This window comes from Nyctereutes procyonoides, unplaced genomic scaffold (assembly GCF_905146905.1).
Source record: "Nyctereutes procyonoides isolate TBG_1078 unplaced genomic scaffold, NYPRO_anot_genome, whole genome shotgun sequence".
Classification (NCBI taxonomy): Eukaryota; Metazoa; Chordata; class Mammalia; order Carnivora; family Canidae; genus Nyctereutes; species Nyctereutes procyonoides.
This window is the reverse complement of record NW_026575049.1, coordinates 5,276,203-5,293,730: the sequence shown is the minus strand read 5'-3', so window position 1 is coordinate 5,293,730 and position 17,528 is coordinate 5,276,203. Positions and strand designations below refer to the sequence as shown.

The window sequence follows — 17,528 nt, the reverse complement described above, 5'->3', positions numbered from 1 at the left end:
ACTCCCCCAAATGGCTCAAGACAACACTTTAAAAACATTCTTAGCTAAAGCCAATAGATGTTGGAGGAAGGGGAGGCCATTTAGGGGAGGTTACCAGGCAAAGCACCATAATCAAGGTGTGGTTGGTTGCTTTGCAAATTTAAGCGTATGTCTTCTCTGTGGATGATTTTCTAGAGATTTAGACATCCTCCTCTTGGTATGGAAAATGAGACCCCCTTACAAATGGATATTTCCCTCATAAACGTAAATGTCTCTTAGAAAAGGGCAAATTTTTTGTCTCCACAGCTTCCCTTGTGTCTGCTACGTCCTAAAAATAATCAGCCGAAAGTAATTGTTATGCCAAAGAGACATTTTCCAGGGCAGATTCTTCTCCCCTTCACAGCTTCTGAGCATTCTAATCATGGACAACATTGTAGGAATGTTTTCATGATTTTTTTTTTGTTTTCATGATTTTTAATCGAAAAAAAAAGAGGCAAATCTTTACCAAAATCCATGTTATGATTTCCTTCTTTCCTCTTTACATTTTCCATCTTCCCAGACCTCCCTCCAATCAAATGATGTCTGAGAACTGATCAGAAGAATTGAGGGCATCACTGTGTTTGCATTGTAATAGCAATGTTTCTGGCCGAAAGAAACACTGATGTTCACAGAAGTCGCTGTTTTGCATTGATTTATGGTGAGAGAGACAAAATGAAAGAATGGCTGCATACTCTAGGAACCAACAAAAACCTGTAGAATTAAATGAATGCAACCTAGAGAAAGCTAGGCTTTTAAAAAGAGTGACAATTTTACTTCATTTGTCTACCAACTATAAGACATAGAAATACAGTTTTATTCTTTTTAGAGACCAGGAACAGGGTTACTGAGTGAGTTTTTACAAAAGAAGAGGTTTTAGTCAGAAAGGGCTTGCTGACAGCAGTACATCCATTGTGTAAGCTTTGCAGTGGAAGCCACAGCATTCAGTATACATTGGGAGAATAATGCCAAGTAGGAGAGTCATTTTTGTTTCATAATTTGCTAGAATTATTTATAATATTTCTAGTGTAGATGTGAAAAGCATAGACCATCTTTCAGGGAAGGAGGTAATTAATATTAAGAGTGCTTATTTAATATTAACAACTTGGAACCATTTTAAAATTTGGAGACAAAATATTTTATTCCAAAACCCTGCTAAAAGGTAAGCTGGAATGCTGATCACATCAATCATTTGATAAAGCTTAGGGAGAAAATTCTACTTGAGTCTTTCATTTGGAATTAAAATACATGTAGTTTATTTAATGCTAATTCATATGAAAAATTGCAAAATGTTTTGTGCCTAGAATTATTTTTAAATTATCTAATTTTCTTCATAATATTTGGATCTGTTGTGGAGGAAGAATTTCCTCTGCCCTTCAGAGTCCTTCTAGCTAGACCAAGAATCAAATTGACATGACATAGATTAACAGGAGAAGATAAAATTTAGTTTTGTATATAGTTTTGTATGTATGTGGGAATCCACATAGACATGAAATTCCAAGGACAATAAGGTATCTCTCCATATAGCTAGAGAGAGGGGTAGGGTCTAAGGATACAAAGGGGAGGAAAACCATTAGCAGGAAGGTGAGAGATGTTTGGAAAACAGTGGTTGCCCTATGCATTTTTTATTTTATTTTATCTTATTTTATTTTATTTTATTTTATTATTTATTTATGTGTGTGTTTGTAAAGAGGAATCTCTGTTGATAGCTCTTTTTTCTGGTACAGGCAGACATTTGAGGGGGAGATAAAGAGAGTGCTGTGAACCTGCTGAATTTTGGTTACTTTTTAATCCAAAATAATGTTCATGCCAAAGTGGCCTATTTCCTTTGGCCTTTACAGATCCTAATAAACATTGGTGAATTTGGGGCGGAAAAAAACTTATGTGCTCTTCAAGTTTCTTCTAGTTGGACTAAGAATCAAATTGACTTGAGATGATAACAGAAAATCAAATAAAAGTTTAATAACATGTATACCTACCGTATACATGAGAGAGACCTAGGAAAGCTGAGTACCTTTCCAAGATGGCCAAAGCCATCACCTTAAATACCATCTCCAGTTACAGATGAAAGAAGGTGCTGGAGATGAGATGTCAGCTATGGGAGATTACCAGAACAGCACAGTTAACAAGAGTAAGGTGGTTATGCAGAGTTAACTGTTATCCTTTGATAACAGTTTCCAGAGATTTTAGAGTCATTCCCTAGGGAAAAAAACCCTTAACACGATTTCCTGTAGGCACATAAATGCCTCTTACAAAAGAGTAACTTATTGAATTTAAGGGCTTCTATGGTGTCTGCAGTTTCTTAAAAATAAAAATAACCAACTTGAATAATCAGGATTCAATAATAAATATTATTCATATTAAATATCAGTATGCTAAAGAAGCATATTTTGGGATGGCAAAATTCACTCCCCTATACTGTCCAGATTCAAAGTAAAAGCTAATTAAGATGATTCATATGTGTTTCTTTTTACCTGCAGGGAGGGTCCACTTTAAAATTGTTTTTAGGATTTTTATTTTCAGAGTCATGCATGTTAGAAGATAAACTGGGGCATATTAAAAGCTTTAAGAGTTTAGTTGGATTCAATTAATCCAAATATGGATTGGATCTGGCAGTGCCAAACCAGCAGTGGTTAGGAGCGCTCTACCTACAGGAGCCAGGGAAAAGATACAGAGAGGGTATGGAAGCAGAGAAAGGAAATTATTTGGCTACAGCTTAATGCCTAGTTGGATGTTTGTGATTGGTTGTCCTTAGGTTTCAATTTTGTAACCTTAAGGCATTGAAAGACTTAGATTTTGGTTTTCTTACATAGGCCACCACAGCATCAGAGCCATCTCAGTCTGATGGCTACCTTGTTTAATTAATATAACAATAACTCAGGTTGTTGGAAAAAAATGTATATTGCTTTTGATTGAGCAACTAATGAGTCCATTAGTGGCTCACTGAAGAAGTTGAAAAGGCAGATTCTATCATCTGATTTTTTCATCTATAAGAAATTCTTCCAAACCAATGAAAAGGGGAAAGTGATTCTTAAAGGTCTACCTCTTGATGTTTCAAGGTAAGACAAATATCTAGAATCATACCTACATCTGCATTAGAAACTGTGCAGATAATTTAGAGATCTGTTGGTTATCAAGCTTTGGTCTGATGGATTTGCATTTATAACAACTACTGAATCCTCCTCCAAATGATTGGCTGCATAAATGTCGGCCCATAACTTTATCTTAAATATGTACTATCAATTGGTAGTGCATGGCCAGCTCTTACTTAGATGATGTGATGATAATTGAGGCTTTTCACCAGGCAATTTGCAAAAGTTAAAAAAAAAATCCCTCATTTACGTAGCATGCAGGTTTTCTCACTAAAGGAAACTGCATTGACTAATAATTTAAATACTAGTATTCTGTAAGTCTTATAATTGCATGTGTTGTAGAGACTGGATTCCATTCTGCTGTGAGCATTGTGCAAAAGATCAGCTGTTCCTGGGTGGCATTGCTACTGTAACAGTGTGAGTCGCACTTTTAATTTGTCTTCCCATCTGACAGTGCATCTAATTATACTTTATAAAATCTGTTTTAAATGATTCTTAAACATTCCATTGAAAGATATTTACATAAAAGTGAAGATTAAACACTTAAAAATTATATCATCAAGTCATTTTAATTCAACCATCCCTTCCTTAGCATTTGAAATGTTATATATGTTTTGTTCCTCCTGAACTAATTTTCAAGAGAACCAAAGAGTGGCCAGAAACTTGTGATTAAAATGGTGGTGAGAAATGAGAGATGACCACTTTGGGCTTTGAAATTACTCAGTTACTTAATTTATGTATCTGAGTATTTGGAAATCTTGTACCACTGAAATTCTTTTTAAATTTTCCTGGATGTACGCATTTGGCAAGATTATTGAATTAGACAGGAGCATATTATTTTAATTATATAGAGATTGAAAGATTCAGTCTCACATCTTTAAATGACAGCAGGGTGTAATTCCTTTTTTCCATTTGTCTTGCTTAGTCTTTTACTGTCTCTGTCCTAATCTTCAATATTGCTAACATTGTTAGTCTACTTACTGGAGCATCACTATCTTCATATAGCATAGTAAATATTTCTATTGTTTTTCTCTCTCTTTTGGAGTGTTTTAATAAGAATTTTTATTGTATCAATGGTGTTCTTTTTTTGAGACACCTAATGATTTTGATGAGTATTACAAACTATACCCTAATTTAAGGCATTGGTTCTCAAACTTTGGTGTACCCTTGAATCTTTAAAAAAAACTGTTATGTGGCTCTCACCCCTCAAAGATTATAATTTAATTAGTCTGGGGTCTAGAGATATTAGAACTCCCACATGATTCTGATGTGCAGCAAGGTCTGATCCTCTCAAGGAATAATCAGGTTTCCTTTAAGGAGTTCTTTGTTAACACGGTTTCCAACTGTGGTTGGAATTATCTGGGGAATATTAAAAAAAATGATACCTATGCTCCATCCTCAGAGCTTGTGATTTAATTGCCCTGCATGATAGACCGGAATTTGGAATTTTTAAAAATCCCATGTGATTGTAATAGGAAGACAACTTTGTGTTAATTTATAATTAAAAAAAAAGATCTAAGTGATATTTTCTAAGGAAATTGGAACTTACACATGTTTTCAACATGTAGTCATCCTTGGAGGCTATGTACTTGATTAAAATAAGATTTGAAATATTCTTTCCCTTTGACTGTTACCAGTATGTAAGTGGGAGGGTTGGAGGCACTTGGAACTCCTAAAACATTTTTATAGTGCACTTTTAATTTGCATTCATATGTATGCTCCCAGGCCGAAGACACGGACACAAATGACCTTTACTAACAGTATCTGTAATTTGTCTTTGAGAGATGTATAAAAACGTGCATTTTTAATGAGTGTTATATATCTGAAAGGAAACAAATTACTTTTATGTAATTCACATGAGTATTTTTATTTGGGGTAATAATATAGTAAGTGTTCCAATTTTTGCTGCTAGTATTTGGGGTGTTGAGGTAGATGGGAAAACAATTTTTAAAGTGTGAGTTACTTGATTTGGGCCACTAGATTTTTGTGTAAGATAGATCCTCTATTTCCTACTACTGGGTTTGAACAGTCGACCACAGTTCAGTGGTTACCTCCCACTTTCCCTCAGATATTCCTTGTGCGGCACCTTTGTTTTACCAGCTCATCTCCTGTTGCCCAGCTGTTCCTCTAGATGATTTACTGCTGCCAATAATCTCTATTTCTTTTTTTTTATAAATTTATTTTTTATTGGTGTTCAATTTGCCAACAGATAGAATTTCTATTTCTAATGACAGGTTTGTTCTTAGCTACAAGTCATTTGATCTTTTAAAATAGTCATTCTGTTTGTTCTCCTTCCACTACAGATTCTTGATTCTGTCCAGTTTTGTACTCCGGAACTCTTTTTCCATTTCTAGCATCCTTAAGTTATCCAGACTTAACACCCTCATACCATGCTCATCAGTTAGGGTTTGGCCAAGAAAACAGAATCCACTCTGTGAATTCTAAATGCAAAGGTTTTAATACAGGGACGTAGGTTTCGAACAATTTTGGAAAAGCTGGGAGAGTGAAATTACCACCTCTTGGGTGTATCTCCTGGCTAAACTCATTGAGGTCCTTCCTTCTCAACTTTTCCTTCTTTACAGGCAGTGCTGATGCTCTTCCCTGGTTGCTTGAACTTTAATGCATATAACTTCTATTTATTTTTTCTTTTATCCTGAATTTGAGTAGATTCAAGATTATTGTATAATTTGTCACTCTCTCTGATTCTTAACCATTCAAGACTGAGATAACCTTTCCATTGTTTTTAAAAAATGGTTTTATTTATATATTAGAGAGATAGCAAGGGAGAGCATGAGCAGAAAGTAGGGGCAGAGGAAAGGGAGAAGCATGTTTCCCCTTGAGCAGGGAGCACAATGTGGGGCTGGATCCCAGGATCCCAGGATCCTGACCTGAGCCAAAGGCAGATACTTAGCAGACTGAGCCACTGAGGCACCCCTCTATTTTTTTTCCCAAGGAGTCTCTGATCTCATGATCATGCTTTCCTTGTGACTATTTTTCTTTTTAAGATTTATTTATTTTAGGGGGGGGAGAGAGAGAGAGAGAGAGAGATAAATGCCAGTGAGTTGGGGAGGGGCAGAGAGAGAGAGAGAGAGAGAGAGAGAGAGAGAGAGAAAGAATCCTGAAATAGACTTCTCACTGAACCTGGAGCCTGACACAGGGCTGGATCCCAGGCTGTTGAGATCATGACCTGAGTGGAAAGCAAAAGTTGGCCGCTTAACCCACTGAGTCACCCAGGCTCCCCCATGTGATTTTTGAATGAGTATTCTATACTCATTGTCTTTGTGTCTTTGATTTTCACTCCTTTTTCTGCCCTGCTTTCAGTACCCTCCCATTTTCATTTTATTTCTTCTTTAAAGTTCAATTATGACATGTTTTGCTATATCCAGCAACTCTTCCTCAGTCTTCATTTATCTAGAACTAATGGGTCACTAGACATTGTGGGTCACCCCCTTAATTTTTGAAATTTCTAGAGTGAAGTGCAGATATGCCAGAAGTATTCTTTACGATCATTAAAAAAAAAAGAACTTATGTAGAATGAATTACTGAGGACAAATGTTTCATCTCCTAAATGTGTTTTGAATTTTTCTTCTCCGTTCCTTATATGACTACTTTGGGTTTGAGTATTCAATGATTTTTGCAGGAGCTTGCTAACTTATGACTCTTGTTTCTGTATCCACTTCTCAGTGACTCCTCTCTTGGTCTGTGGTAGGTGCTTAATGCATGTTTGTTAGCTGAGTAATTATCCAAAAATAGTGCTTCTGTGATGTCATTTTCTTCCAAAAGACCTTAGTTTTTGTTTTTTACAAAGTCCTTTGACTGTCGTAAAGTACTTCAGACTTTGGGCTCCATCTGCCATTTAATTCTTAATACTGTATCTTTTGAAGAAGAAAAATTCATTTAGTTAAATTGGTTGATTTCTTATATCCCAGATATGTTAACCCTTCTTTGTTTAAATTTTGCCTAATCTTTTCTTTTTAAAGACTTTATTTATTTATTTATTTGGGTGAGAGAGAGAGAGAGAGAGAGAGAGAGAGAGAGAGAGAGAAAGTGAGAACAAATAAGCAGAACAAATAAGCAATAAGTGGTGGGAGAGGGAGAAACAGGCTCCCCACAAAGCAGGGAGCCCAAGCAAGGCAGGGCTGGATCCCAGCACCTGACCTGAGTTCAAGGCAGATGCTTAACTCACTGAGCCACCCAGCTGCCCCTTGCCTATCCTTTTCAACTAGTTTTGTCTTAATCACATTTAAATTACAGTTTCTGACATTGTATTTTTTTCTTTTGTGCTATTATTTCTAACAAATCCAATATTTGGGGAACAAAAAAATTTAGATATAAATTATATTAGGAAAATTGAATTCCTCCACCAGTTCACAGTAGTGATAAGTCTGTCATGTGCAATTTTAGCCATTGTCAGTTGTATTCTGATTTGATATCTACCAGTAATTTCCTTTATCATTTGGATAATTGATTATTCTTTTTTATTGTTAATGTCAAAAATAAAAAGCAAGGACATTCTACTCTTTCTGTTTCTGTCTCTCTCTAAATATGCATGTGTATGTGTGTGTATTTTTCTTAAGAATGAAGGCATGGGAATTGGTGTGCAACTGGGTTAAACCTCTGTTTTGACTCTATGCTTCTTAGCATGGCTGTCAAGGTCTTTAACAATCTTGACAATATGTTCCTTTCCTATCCTATCTCTGAGCAACATCTTTATTTGCCCTTTACTTTAACCGTGCTGGATTTTTTGACTTCCTCTGAACATACTACAGCCTAATTTTTTCATGTATCTGTTTTCGTTCTCACAATTCCCTCTATATGGAATATTTGTCTTATTCTTTGCCTTGTGAATTTGTACTCTACTACAGGGATAAGTTGAAATGTGCATTGAGTTTTCTGATGCTTCAAGCTTAGTTAATATTTCCTTCCTTTGTGCTATTATTATTTTTGTACTTTTTGAAAAGTATTTACCACAATATGTTATACATGGTTTCTCTATTAGACAATGAGTTTATTGGAAATCAGGAATATGTTTTCATTTTTCCCCCCACTCAGTACCTATATCTTTCACTAGGTGCAAGATGCCTAGGGATGCATGTCTCTCACTCTGCATTGCTCTCTTACACAGTGTCTAAAATAACATTTGGCAAGCAGACTAGGCCCTATATTTTTAAAATGCCTAATAACCACAAGCTGGGTTAGGATTGTACTCTTTAGTCATTGAATATGTCTCCAGGCAGCCTTTGTTTATTGTTTTTTTCAAATCCTCAATATAGTCTCACTGAAGGATAATAGATTATAGTTAAAAAAAAAAAGTTTAAAGTAGATTTTTTTTACAGGGATCTTTTTATCTAACATTAAAATTGGTTAGCATATGAATATATCTTTTTATTCATAAGTGTGTATTATTCAGTGATAAAGCATTTATTGATTACTTATGGTAAAATTATTATATAGAGCACAGCAATATCATAAAGTTGTTTTTGGCATGAACGAGCTTCTAATTTATTTAGGGGAAAAAGAAATAATACTTGCTAAGTGTTCACTGTATGATAGTTACTTTGCATGTGTGTATGTGTTTCATATACCTTGTCCCTATTAATACGCACAATCATGCTATTTCATCATGAAGAAATGTGGCTCAGAGTGGTTGATAAATTCATTCAGGATAAACCTAGCTTGTGAGAAAGAATTTGAAATCAGCCAGTTTTATGTATCTTTAAAAGCCAGCACTGGTTCCACCCTTTACTAGTAATGTCATCCCTAATGAATGTGAGAATTCATTGAGATATGAATTTTAGGGAAAATTTCTTAAATCCTTTTCTCCATCATTTTCCTGATATAGTAAATAAAATAATTACCCTACTACCAACTGAACTTAATAGCATTGTTTTAATGATTGACTAAAGATAATACGTAAAAATGATTGGCACAGTGACTCGAACGAAGCTCTCAAAAACTGGGAGCTACTGTAATTATCATAATGATATAATCATATTACCTCTGAAAAAATAAACAAAGAGACCTATAGCCACAAAACACAACAAACTCAAAATGTGAGCTTGAAGTAATGACACTGAGAATGAAGCCCCTGTTGGGTGTCTCATATTTTTATATAACGGTTTTAAATGAGCAAGGTAAGGAAAGTTAAGGATACTGACAGAGATGTAATGGAAGTGCTGGTAGAGGGGTTGTAGAAGATATGATGTGTAGATAACATAGCATGATGAAAGGCCCAGAAATTGGAATAAACAAGTTGTATATGGAAGGAGAAAATGAGGTCATCCCAGCAGGAATATTTTTTTGAATTTTACTTTCTAAATCTTTAGCCATCTCTACTGCCACCTAGGAGAGTAGCTAATGGGAAGGAGATAAGAAACATGTTCTCAACATATTTTAAATGATAATATGTTACAGTAATATCTATTAAGTGATAAATACCCATCAAGCCAACATGAAGACCTCATTAAACAATGGTTGACCATAAGGAAATTACCAGTCCAGAACCAAGATTATAGAAATGTGGGACGACACACCTGCTTACGAGGTCCAGTGCTCTCGTGTATATCCTATTTGGACTATTATTTTCTTTATTGGAGAATGTATGACAATGGTAAATAGATCATCTTTATCTTTTCTCCCCATTCATATAATACTATGCAGAAACAGGAACTCCATAAATCCTGACTGTAAGTGCTTATCAGTGTGCTTTCTTCTGATATGTTTTCACTCCTCCTGCCAGTATTCTTTTTTTTTTTCCTGCCAGTATTCTTGATTGCTTTTCAAATTTTGAACTGAACTACTGAAAGTATTTCAAAGGAGGACATTCCTGTGAACATTATTTTGAATAGTTCAAGGAGCTGGTTCAACTTTTACTTGAATTTTCAGTGCTTTGCATTATTAGAGAATGAAAGGACTATGCCAGCTGCCAGTGCTATTTGATATAATGTATGTGTTGTGCTAGACACGTTTCATTTAAAGTGATAGAAGGAACAATGGGGATGTAGTATGTTCTTTAGAATCAAGTCATTGCACTAGATACATGATAGATGGCTCTAGATTGTCTTTAACTTATCCTTTACAGTTAAATTATTGCATTTGAGGACTTTGAACTTCCTGTGATAGAGGACCTCCATGGAGCATGGATGGTTATTCCCAGTCTCTATGTTACTTCCTTGGAGCAAGTCAAATCCTTGGGTTCTTCTCTATCACCCCAGTATGCCTAACACAGTGTTTATAATTAGTGGTTGATTAATTAGTGTCTCTTGATTGAATTAAGTATTGCCTAGCACATGTGCTGCTCTGAATACTTAACGCAATAGAATATACACAAAGAAAAAGATACATTCAAATGTCAACTCCTCACTGAAGCCTGACCCATAGGAAAAGATCAAGACACCATGTGAGATAGTCCCTCAGCATTTTTCCCTTTTAATTTGGAGCAACGTAAAATTTGTTTGTAATAATATCTGCATTCTCTCTCTGGGTCAGCTTGGGTATTCTTCTACATGTCTCCTGCTCATATGGAAACTCGCGTAACATGGTAGGATATGTACATAGAAAAAGACACATATAGAAAGTGACTAGGGACGCCTGGGTGGCTCAGTGGTTGTAGGCTCCCTGCATGGAGCCTGCTTCTCCCTCTACCTGAGTCTCTGCCTCTCTCGCTGTGTCTCTCATGAATAAATAAATAAAAATCTTAAAAAAAAAGAAAAGTGACTATTTCATTAACTGGCAAAACAGAAGGAATCTTATATTTATTATAGAAATCTCTCACTCTAGTGTTGTAAATATGTCTAGATAGTTTAAAAGATCTCAAATAAGAAAAGAGGAAGATAGAAGTTATGTTAGCACAGCTGCAAGTGGGAACAAAATGGGCTTTCCTCCAATTATCCTAGAGGTGGGATTACACCATGCAGTGTGCATCTACTTGGGTGCTGCTGAGTACAGCTCTTCTCCAATTGATTCCATAAGTATTTGTTGAAAACTTATATACTTAGCCATGGCCTTGATGTGAATGATTTAAAAGATGATTAATATGCATATCTGTTAGACTAGAAAAGAAAGGATGGAAAATAACAAGCGTTGGTGAGGATGAAGAGAAATTGGAACTCTCATGCACTGTTTGTGGGAATGTAAAATGATACAGCTTGCTAGGGAAACAGTATGGTGGTTTGTCAAAAAGTTGAAAATAGAACTCCAGTATGATCTAACAATTAAACTTGTTGGTAGATATCCAAAAGAGCTGAGATTAAGCAAGCAAGATCTTGAGATTTCATATACCCATGTATATGCATGTATCAGCATTATTGATAAGTGCCAAAAAGTGCAAACAACCCGTGTCCATCCATAGATGAATAGATAAGTGGTATGTTAATCTTTGGATGGAATGCTATTAAATCTTAAAAAGGAGCAAAATTCTGACATATGTTACAACATGAGTGAACCTGAAGGTGGATATTATGCTAAGTAAAATAAGCCAGTCACACACACACACACACGCCTGATACTGTAATTCCAACTAAATGAGGTACCTGAAATTGTCAAATTCAAGGAGACAGAAAGGAGAAGCATCACCAGAAGCTGGGCAAAAAATGTAATAGGGAGTTAACTGTTTAATGGGTATAGAGTTTCACTTTTGCAAGATGAAAGGAGTTCTGGAGATGGATGGTGGCGATGGTCGTACAACAGTGTAAATGTCTTTAACACGGATGAACTGTACACTTACATTTTATCATCTTAATCATTTTTATGTTTTGTACATTTTATCCCACACACACCTACACAATGATTTATAGTCGCTTTGTGGTGATGAGGTAAATGAGGTTATTACTTACTTGAGTGGAATGATAAAGGATAAATGGGAGCTAGCTGCATGTAGAAAGAAGGAAGAAAAGTAGAGCCCTGGGAGAGGCATGTGGAGGTGCCAAAATGGCCAAAGTTCAGAAGATGTGCCGAATGGATAGTAGTATCAGATAAGCCTTTAGGGGGTCCATATTTTTCAGGAATTTCTAGGCCACATGTTAGATTTAGTCTTTAACCCGAAGACTGAGGTTTATTGAATGCAATTGAATGTATCTCTAATTGGGGTTTTGGGGGTTGCACAGTTCCATATTATTCCATTTCCCATAATTAGGGCCATCGATCTTCTGCTGGCAACCTCGATTTTGTTCTGCTTTCACAGTGTCATTTATGATTGGTTAAGGAGAATAATTCCTTGATATTGTCAAAGTGCTCTTAGAACTAGTCCATTCCCAGGAATCAGACTTCTTGTTGCTTCCGAGTTTCAGTCTGCTCTTGGAATCTAGCATTCATTTATTTTTCTTATGGTTTCATTGAGGTAAAATTGACAAATAAGGTATTTACAGGGTGATGATTTGATATGCACGTATATTGTGAAAGAATTCCTCCACCATTGAGTTAATTTAACAGGTGTACCATTTCACATATTTACCTTTGTTTGTGTAAGAACATTTAAGCTCTATTCTCTAAGTAATTTCAATTATATGATACAGTGTTATCATCTATAGTCACCAGGTTAAACATTATCCCCTCAGGCCTTATTCATCTTAAAACTGAACACTTGTACACCTGTAAATGATTCCAGGGGAAATTTGTCTATCTCTGTCTGACTTATTTCACTTAGCATAATGCGTCACAGGTTCAACCATGTTGTTGCAAATGACAAGATTTTCTCCTTTTTAAATGTTGAATAATATTCCTGTGTGTGAGTGTGTATCTCACGTTTTCTGTATCTATTCATCAGTGGACACATATTGGCTTTCTGTATGTGTCCGTATCTTGGCTATTTTGAATAATGCTCCTATGAACACGGGAGTGTAGATATTTCTTTAAGATATTTATTTCATTTTTTTGGATATATACTCAGAGGTAGAGTTACTGGATCATATAGTATTTCTATTTTTAGTTTCCAGAAGGCTCCATGTACGTTAATCTAGGCAGCCATTTTAATCTGGATTTTTGTGAAAATCCCCCAATTCATTTCCCTTCCACTGTCTTCTGAGACACCCCCATTCCTTCCATGAGCTGCTATTTGAGGAAAGAATGCTAAGCTTGTAAATGTCAGAATGCTGTAAACTCTACAGGATGCATCCAAGTACCTCAAATTCACCATATGCTAAGTAGCCCTCTCTTCTCTTAACCCACCCAAATCTGCCACTGCTCTAGCTCCTGAGTTTGGTACTACCACATATCCACGTTAGCCAAGTTAGCAACATTGAGTTTCTTTGATTACTCCCTCTTCCTCATCCCACAAATTTTATTCATTCATTCATTCATTCATCCATCCATCCCTGAACAAATATTTAAGGTACCCTATATATCTGGGACAGTACCAGATACTAATCATTTTGTTCTATTTGCCAGACTTCTTTCTTTTCTTCTCCATATACCAAACCTCTATTCATTCCTTAGGACCCAATCCAAATGGTATTTGCAATTCCCATATAAAACTTTCTCTAATTTCTCCCCACCATCACTGTGAAATTAATCCTTAATCAGAAGGAATGATAGGGGACACCTGGGTGGCTCAATGGTGAGCATCTGCCTTCGGTTCAGGTCGTGATCCCAGGGTTCTGGGATCGAGTCCCACATGGGCTCCCCTTGAGGAGCCTGTTTCTCCTTCTGCCTGTGTCTGCCTCCCTCTCTGTGTGTCTCATGAATAAATAAAATCTTAAAAACCAGAGTGATAAGATTTTCCAATAAAGAGTTTCTATGAGGATTATAATCTGAAAACAGTGAAATGTGACTAGAAGCACCATTTACTGATTATAAAAGAACTGAGACAAAAACTAAGCAACAAGAAAAATTTTATGACTTGGGTCTCCGTCCACACATGAGTGCATTTTTCAGACTTCTGAGCTTGGCTGCTATCTCCTTTTGAGCTCTGTGGGGACTAGATAGAGCACATCTGTAGGAAAAAGACCAGGTCAAACCTTCTAGGTATAAAATAAGAACTATATCAGGAAGATAACTTATTTTACTTGAATTCTGTTTTGAATTAAGTTGTAAAGCAAATACTTGGTTATTTGCAGGGGTTTGGATTAAACTGAAGGTAAACAATTCCTAGAATTTCTTTATTAACCGTAAAGCACATAAGCTTGAATGAATGAAGAATAAATGTGGCACAATGTTGGTTTTAATGTAAATCAAAGTAAGTAGTGGAAGTCTTATGATTGTAATCAGCAAAGTTCAAATTCTGAGTGTTAGTGAAAAGAGAAAAAGCCTTAGTTTAGCTTTCTGCTGGATAGAGGGAGTGATATTCTGAATTCAAAAGGTAGTTGAACACTATCTCCTGTTTGTAGAGAAAGCACCACATCTACTTGTCTCAAAAACTGTAGATAACAAGATAATTCAATAAATTTGAAGAATCTAAGCAAAGTGTTTGATATTAAGGAAGATACTAAAACAAACTTGGAAAGCTATAAGGACATTAACCTCAAAACAAAACAACCAGACACATGGAGAGCCTGAAATGTACCCTACTACATACAGAAGTGAAGGGAACAGTTGTGAAGTTGGTGTCTCAGGACCTGACGTGCATCGCTGCTTTAGTATTCAGTATTTTTGTGACCCTGGATGAGACATTTACCTGTTTAGACCATAACTTCTTTACCTGTAAAATTAGGGGAGAAGGGTGTTGCCTTGTTGTCATCAGATTTATGTAAAAGTGCTATGGAATATGAGGCATTCTATCAAGTTAAAACCATTCAGAAAACAAAAGTGTAGGTTTAACTCTAGAATAAAATTTTGATCAGAAATTATGTAATCTCATCACCTCCAAATCACTAGTTATATACTCGGAGAGAGAATATATATCCAAGTAAAAACTGTAGGTCCCAAGTTGATAGCAAATGCAGAAGGGAAAAAGGACGAGTTCTGTTTTTCCTATTTTCATCAGGTTGTTCTACAGATATTTAGTTTAGCAAGGCAAGTTTGAGATTAGAAGGGTTTTTCACTGAAGTAGAACTCCGTGGCTGTAATTAGAAAAAGCACAAGAAAAATTTTAAAAATATGTTGAAGGAGATCAAGAAATACTAACTCCTAATTATAAATAAATAAGTCACAGAGATGGAAAGCATGGCATAGGGAACATAGTCACTGATACTGTGATAACAGTGTATGGTGACAGATGGTGATTACATTTATGAGCATTGCGTAACATATAGAATTGCTAAATCACTATATTATATACCTGAAACTAATGTGTAATATTCCATGTCAACTAAACTTAACTAAAATAAACAAATAAATAAAGCCTAATGGTCCAGTGAGGCAGTTTGTGAAAACATGCTGTGATATGGAGAAAAGAGGATTCTAGGTCTTGTCCTAGGAACAGATCTGATAAATTTAAAGAATGATGATGATTATACAACTGTGTGAATATACTAAAACCCAGAGTGCTTCAGTGGTGCAGTTGGTCAGATGCTGGACTCTTGGTTTTAGCTCAGGTTGTGATCTCAGGGTTGTGAGATCAAGTGCCAGTTGGACTCTGAGCTCAGCATACAGGCTGCTTGAAACTCTCCCTCTGCCTCTCCTCGCTCAAAATAAATAAAAATAAATCTTAATACACAGACACACACAAACACACACACTAAAACCCACTGAATTGAATGCTTTTAAAGGCATGTGATTTGTATCTCAATAAATTTCTTCTCTAAAAAAAGTTGAAAGTGGGATCCTTGGGTGGCACAGCGGTTTGGCGCCTGCCTTTGGCCCAGGGCGTGATCCTGGAGACCCGGGATCGAATCCCACGTCAGGCTCCTGGTTCATGGATCCTGCTTCTCCCTCTGCCTGTGTCTCTGCCTCTCTCTCTCTCTCTCTCTCTCTCTCTCTGCGTGTGACTATCATAAATAAATAAAAATAAAAAAGTTGAAAGTAAAATTGGTTCATACATCATAGCTAAACATTGATCTACAATTGGAGGATATACAAATTATGATAATGTGGGTAGCAGGAAGGAGCATATGGGAGGGGAAACTAAGGGACCAGATTCTGGTCCTTATACTGTCACTCTCTGAGCTGCTCAAAGTAAATTTCTTCATTTGAGAAATGAAGTTTATAATAAAGCATTTCTCAAGGGTACTTGTGAAAGGAAAATGAATCAACATAAATTTAGTGAACCACAAAACTGTATTCAACAAACATAGCCCCCAAAACATGCTTTGCCTTGTGTTAGATATTAGGGATTCAATGATAATTGGATAAAGTTTGTTCCCTTAAAGAACACAGAGTGTGGGATCCCTGGGTGGCGCAGCGGTTTGGCGCCTGCCTTTGGCCCAGGGCGCGATCCTGGAGACGCAGGATCGAATTCCACGTCGGGTTCCCGGTGCATGGAGCCTGCTTCTCCCTCTGCCTGTGTCTCTGCCTCTCTCTCTCTCTCTGTGACTATCATAAATAAATAAAAAAAATTAAAAAAAACCCTTTCTTTAAAAAAAAAAAGAACACAGAGTGTAATGGATGAGGTGCCTTATTGTGCTGTCTTATGGCCACTTAATTAGATATGTGCGCAGAGTGATCTAGGAGCACAGAGGAAGGAGCATTGATATTTTTTAGAGAAAGATTTTGAAACTAGAATCATAGTAAAAAACACTATACAAGTTTGAGGTAATAAAGTTTATGCCCATAGGCTTAGAATGGTGAGTGGTAAGGAAACTTTCAAGTTGTTTACATATGAAATTTAAAAAGTGAAATTAAAAAGAAAATGGAATTTAAAAATTAAATAAATTGCAGCACACAAACTAGCCATGTTATCAGATAAAAAGTAATGTACTGAAACTTTTGACAAATTGTTGATTTATCAAATAATTTCAAATGTTTATAGAAAACACAGATGGTTACTTCTAAAGAAAAGAAATATAGAAAACAATAATACATAAAATCAGTTTAGCCAATCTCTGTATTTATGTGACATTGTCTTTATTTTCCACCTCCACAAAAAGGCATAATGTTTGATGTTAATGTGATGGACATAATTCCCAATTCTGGGGCCCATACTGTTGCTCTATTTCTTTGTTCCTACTCACTAAAGCATATATCTAATATATATTTAGATATATATTTACATCGAATAAAAACAAATAAAAAATTAATAACAGAATTTGATAAGTTGGTAGATATGAATCATGTAAACAAAAGGAATCAATTACTTTTTTAAAAAGATTATTTTATTTATTCATTCAAGGAAGCGAGTAGATCAGAGGAAGAGTGACAAGCAGACTCTACACTGAGTGGAGAGCCTGAAATGGGGCTCGATCTCAGGACCCTGAGACCATGACCTGAGCTGAAGCCACCCAGGTGCCCCTTATTTTCTTTATCGTACAAGAAATATCTAGAAATGGTACCTTTCTCATCATGATACAACTATAAAATATTTAGGAGTAAATTTAACCAGAAGAGTAGCAG

The 17,528-nt window shown here is 35.9% G+C and overlaps 1 protein-coding gene across 2 annotated transcripts in view; it reads left to right on the top strand.

Moving 5' to 3' along the window:
• TAFA2 (TAFA chemokine like family member 2) overlaps positions 1 to 17,528 on the top strand; it is a 435,070-nt gene that overhangs the window by 199,737 nt on the left and 217,805 nt on the right. The gene's annotated exons all lie outside the window — the stretch shown is intronic.